General features: G+C 32.0%; 1 protein-coding gene across 3 annotated transcripts in view; it reads right to left on the bottom strand.

Annotated features, from left to right (window-relative positions):
- LOC108764509 (beta-1,4-N-acetylgalactosaminyltransferase bre-4) overlaps nucleotides 1-6226 on the bottom strand; it is a 185654-nt gene that overhangs the window by 112843 nt on the left and 66585 nt on the right. For all 3 annotated transcript variants that reach the window (XM_018512791.1, XM_018512790.1, XM_018512792.1), the window contains one exon: nucleotides 3147-3200. The gene's annotated coding sequence lies outside the window, so the exon portion shown is untranslated. The remainder of the gene's footprint in view (nucleotides 1-3146; nucleotides 3201-6226) is intronic.

Below are 6226 nucleotides of genomic sequence, written 5' to 3'. Positions count from 1 at the left end.
CGCCGAGCAATGTCGACATAAATTATTTATGAATTACAGTGCCTGGTCATCGGTGCGAGAGTGTAGGCGAGTGAGATCTGAGAGACCATGCATAAATATATACATGCACAAGGCACATTCACATACGGCACACGTGCGCATATGTATATATGTATGTACGTGAATGTGCTTTGTGCATGTATATATAGTGTTTGTACAGTGTGACTTGTAGAAGCTGCATTCTTGAAGGTAATGTTCGTCATCGCGATGATACTCGACAAGAAAAGAACGGAAGGTAAAGAACGGAGTGAGGAAGAACTTTTCTCAGAGACATGTTAGAATCTGTGAAATGACCACAAAGTTTCTCCATAAGTTAATCCCTATGTGGTTACGTTGGTGCAGGTATTCTGCGCTTGGCGATTGCACAGAGCTAACTTTACGCATTTTTTATCAACCGCCATCAGCCACAGATTTTCTACATCAGTGCGACAAATAGTCTTTCGGATTGTTTAATATATCTTTAATATATGTTTTTCTCTTTTCAATAACTATTTTTTACAAATTTTTAAATATGCCATTACATCGAAAATTGCCATAAAATAGCGTTATATTAATTAAAATCTTGTTTTTTTTAGAAATATTATCACAATAAGCTACTTAACGTGCATATTCCATAATTTAATGTTTGTTTGGTTTCTACTTACATTTTTCAGAAAATTATAATTAAAATCCATGCTTCTCTCTCATAATTCTCAAATAATAATAAATCGGAAAACAATAATATACAATATATTGTTAATAATAATGATTTTAATTAGGATATAAAAACACCAGATAATCGTTTACGTAAAAAAAAATCAGATGACTATTGCCGGGTTAATATTCAAACCAATTCAGAACTGATGCCTCAGCTACTTTTTAATTAAAAATTAAAAGAAAGAGAATAAGAGTATAATTGAGAATAAGGAATGTGTGTTATTCAACCATACTTATAATTAGAGTTTTAATATTAAAAGTAGACCTATGTCGCTGACAAAATCTAATTGAGCAATTCGTAAATAGCTTATGACTGAAACACATATACGCGACTTTTTAAGAACTACAATACAATAATATAAAGCGCAATTTCATGAATACTAATAATTCTAAAAAGCGTTCAGAGAAAAGATAGTTACAGTAACGCGATGCAATTTATCGCAAATAGCGCGTGTCACAAATTTCATCAAATATACAGACACGAAATCGCACTTATACCGTTAGAAGGCGTGGAGTTAACACGATTACAGCATGGCAATAACGTTGCTTAGAAATATATTATTATAAAAATACTTTTGTTGACCGCGATAGAGAGATAAAGTATCTTTACGAACTCAACCGTACACGCAATTTTTTCACGCTCAGAGGAACACGTCGCGATTGTCTCGAAAGAAACGACCGTGTATAACTTTTACTTCGTAATTAAATTAAAAGCCACAGCTTAAAAAGATGAAAATCTCTCTAAAGCACATTACGTGTTATACATATAATTTATACTTTTCCGGTCATTATTTAATGCGAAATTTTTCCGTATCGTTACATTCAGTATAATAACGACATTATTCCTTCGTGAATGTTTTCGCCACAAAAAATTTATCGACACCATCTTTTCGGTCGTCGCAAAAAAAAAGGATTTAAAATGGTTTATGCGATGTACTAAAAAATTGTACCTAGAGACAATGTTCTAAAACTCTCTGGACCAAGCAGCGGATGCTGGCATGTTGTTTTGTTCGTGCTTTAATTTCTAGATTTGTACTTCGGAATCCGTGCAGCAAAATTGTAAAGTTCTCGTGAAATGTAAACGCAACGATGAGAAAAGAAATATATATTCCGCTCGTTGCGCGCGATACAATGGCGTATTTTGTCAAGCAACGCTTCGATGCGCGTTTCAATTTGTTACAACACGCTCAACAACAAGGAACGTTTGTTTCACACGTCGCGTACTAATTATAACTTAAATTAGAGAGATTCCTTGATAATAAATGCAAGAATGCGTGCGAAACATCGCTATAATATTCCTGCCGTTTCATGAAATCATGAAAATGTAAAATGAATCATCAAGTACAAATCGCAACGAGGATCAAGTAATTATGTGATAATTAAAATTCTGACATAATAACAGTAATTATTCTTTCATATCTAGCATAAATTTTAAAAGATTTTCTCAGGTTATTTTAACGTTAAATCCAAAAAGCTTTCATCATATATTTTTAAATATAAAGATGATATTATTAATATAGAGACTAACATTCTATAAGTGTAGTGCACAAAAATCGATTGGCGGCATTGGTAAAGAAGAAAACAGTTGGCGAATTTACTCAGATTCGAAGACGAATTAACTACTCGTTATCAGCAGTTGGCATTGCCGGTTATTTTTCGTTCGACGATATATACGGGGTGATTTCTATCGGAACGAAGTCGAACTATTACGCGCAGGCAGAACGGGGAATTGGAACGAGCAGATTCGTTCGAATGGGCCGACCGTACTACAATCGAGTCTGGATTTTCTCCAAGACGAGGACTTTCGTCGGTTGGATAAAAAGGAGAGGAAAAAAAACGAAAAATGGGAGAAAAGTTTCCCGTCCCGGTGAAAACCGTTGGACAGGTATTAAGAAAGCACTCGTCGCGACTGTACGAACTTTGCCGTGCCATTTCAAAGATTGGATTCTTATTGAGGATTTCATCGTATCAATCGTCGTTTTCTGGCGACGAGACGAGTTCCTTTCGCGATCCGAGATATGCTCGCCAATCCGATATGAGCGTAACAGGGAAAAGATTATGGAAAACGGGCATCTAAATCCTAGATGCTTGACTGCCTGCAATATTCAATATTCGACGCAAGAAAACTCAATGAACTTTCAAAGAAAACTAAAACTTTGCCAAATATTTTATTCATAATTATCAATTTTACTGTTACGTAAACTTTTATTGGTATGTTCACTTCTTTCTTAAACTTTTGACACAAATATGTTTTTCCTTATAAATACTTTAAACAATTATAAAAGCATATAACGTTTGCAATTCATTTCAATTAAAAAAAATATTTGATACGTTTCCCAGTTTTTATTGGAATTTATATAAGAAAATCTTGGTAAAAGTTTAGAAAAATAATATGAAAAAGTTGTACTCACTTTAAGAAGGAAGCAAAACGTTCACGTGTTTTAGATGTAATCTTCTTTTCCTATCTAAAACAAAAAAAGGAACAGAAAATTAATAAAATTCAAATCATGAAAAAGATAAACATGTAAATATAAAACAACCTTATTTATGATATACAAAAGTGATACAAAAAAAAACTTAAAATCATATACTTATTATTCAACTAATTACATTTTGCGTTTATTAATAAATAACCTAAATTTATTGCTGAATATCGATAAGTTCAATGATATAGAATTAAAAGTTTTCAAGAATTACAAAGGCGATTATTTTCACTGTCATTAATTGTTTATCTTATTTTATCAAGATATTTTTATCTTTTCTTGAGTTATTATTCTCTAAATCTGAATCAGTGGATAATCTACTGAAGCGGTATACTTAGTATTCAATTATCAGCATATCATGTTAGTACATTTGGCACTGGATAATTAATGAAATTCAACTATAAAAAAAAGAAGTTTGAGCATTATATAGTTAAATATATAGTTAAGATATTTGCACGTTCTAGTACACTGTAATTCGAATTTTACAATACTATATACGTTGAATGCACTACACTTATACACTGAAACAAGGTTCGCTATAGGCTATAGGTTAGGGATACCACATTTCATTAATTAACAGTGGCATATTTGGCACTGAATAAGTGATTATCCACTGATTCAGATTTAGAGAGTACATTTGTTAAAACATAATATACAGGATGTTTGGAAGATAATGATAAATTTTTCGCATAATGGTAGAGTGACTAAACTGAGAAGAAAAGTCCTCTACCATTTTGCAATTTTCGCAATAGTTAACAAGATATTAATTGCTAAAAATTGCCGAAAATTGGTCTTCAATAATTTTTTACTCAAATACTATCAACTTTACAGAAAAACTACGAGACGAAAATTGTTTTGAGTAAAAAATTATTGAAGACCAATTTTCGGCAATTTTTAGCAATAAATATCTTGTTAACTATTGCAAAAATTGCAAAATGGTAGAGGACTTTTTTTTCTCAGTTTAGTCCATTCTGTCCTTATGCGAAAGATTTATCATTATTTTCCAAACTGTATATTAAATATTTGTTATCGATATCTTAAAAATTGAAATACAAAAAGTGGCAATTTTTTTCTGCTAATGAGAAGGAATAAACAACGTTCACTTTATTTTTCAATTTATAACTCGATTGTTAGATTGCATTATTATCTGATCGAGAGACATTCTTTTCTTTTACACTGTTTCATCGTTGATTCTTGCGATTAGAATGCGAAATCGTTAGAATAATACAACGGGCAATGTCCGAAGGACGAGGTGATCCCACCAACGGAAAAAATTGCAAATAAATAGCAGTTATAAATGCGCGCTACCGTCGTATTATTATGCCACTTTCGCATGGCATGACTAGCACGAAATAACGCCACGTAATACAGCAGCAAAATAACTTGTGTGTGTGTGTGTGTGTGTGTGTGTGTGGGTGAACGAAGAAAAGATTTTAATAAAGTACACCGAGTTTAAGATTCGCGATATAAAATGGCTTGGAATGACGAACTGAAACGTGATGTTAAAATGATGAGAGAAAATTCATGGAAATTGTATATTCCGTAGAATTATTTCATAAAAAAAAATTCCACTAAATCGCACATTCAGATGTATACAGAAGTTTTTTAATTTTTTTTCAGATGTAAACGAATTTTTTTGTAATTTAAATTGAAATTATAATTTCTATTTCTCAGCGTTTTTGAATTAATCTAAAATAATAACGCAAGCAATATGATAATGATTGGAGATTAAAGTACAACGAGAGTGAACGTAAAAAGAAACCATAAGAATCATAATGACAGTATAGGCGTACTATTTGTTTTCTTGCTGCCGCCTACACGATAACCTTTATTTTTAACTGGAAAAGGTAAACACATGGTAAATCCCTGGAGTACGAGGAATACGAGTTGCACAGATCCATTCATAGAGTCAACAAAATTTATTTGCCAAACGAATGGCCTTTACCTCCTACTTTTGATAGATTGTATGAAACCTCCCACGTATCTCCAATAAATTTATAAAGTTGAAAAAATACGAATATTCGAGTTTTGACATGAGCTGAATACATAAGTTCTTAACGTACAGCTGATATTAAAATTTTTCATGATATACCGGCGGAGTTTCCTATCACTCTTTTTTCTACGAAAAAAGAGGACACGCACAATGTGAAAAAAAAAAAACTTGAAGTTTCAGCGCTATTTTCATGAAAATGCAAAATTTTAAATCTCAAATATTTAATTGAAAAATTTACAGAAATTTAAATTTATTTCTGCATATTTAATATCACAAGATTCGGCCGTTGAAAAATAAGTAAGTGAAATACGAAGTTCAATTTTGCTTTAAAAAGGAGCTATCCCGCTTCTCGAGTACATACACTCAAAACCCGGACTAATGCGATTCTCTTGCGAAACATGAACGTATCCTATTGGGCGATGCGATCGCGTCTCTTGTTGCAGGCAGATTCAATTAAACGTCGGGCATTACAGACAACCAATGCGGGAGTATCGAGTCAGAACCGATTCGATTTTCGGCGACGGTACATTACTGAACAAAAGTCCGAGTTACGTTCAATTCAAAGCGTTTCCCCAAAATCCCGTTTTTAACAAAAGAACGAGAAATATAGAACGCCATATTGAATCCTTTAAACTTAACGTAATACAACTTCAGGCGCAAATTTATGAGAATTTAAGAACAGAAAAAAAAATCAATTATAGATTTAAAAAAATTTTTCCTCAACGAAAGACTTATCAATTATTTAATAATTGTGTATTCAAATTCTTAATGATTACAGAAAATGAAACAATTAGAGATTTGAAAATTCAAATAGGAAGGTAATAATGACAGTTTTTAGATAAACTTCTGACGATACATACATATATATACAGGGTGTTTGATAATTAATGAAAAATCTTTTGCATAGGGGCAAAATGGACTAAATCGAGAAGAAAAGTCCTCTACAATTTTGCAATTTTCGCAATAGTTAACAAGATATTAATTGCTAAAAATTGCCGAAAATTGGTTTTCAATA

Source organism: Trachymyrmex cornetzi, unplaced genomic scaffold, assembly GCF_001594075.2.
Source record: "Trachymyrmex cornetzi isolate Tcor2-1 unplaced genomic scaffold, Tcor1.1 scaffold43, whole genome shotgun sequence".
Lineage (NCBI taxonomy): Eukaryota > Metazoa > Arthropoda > Insecta > Hymenoptera > Formicidae > Trachymyrmex > Trachymyrmex cornetzi.
This window is presented reverse-complemented; position numbering and strand designations above follow the sequence as displayed.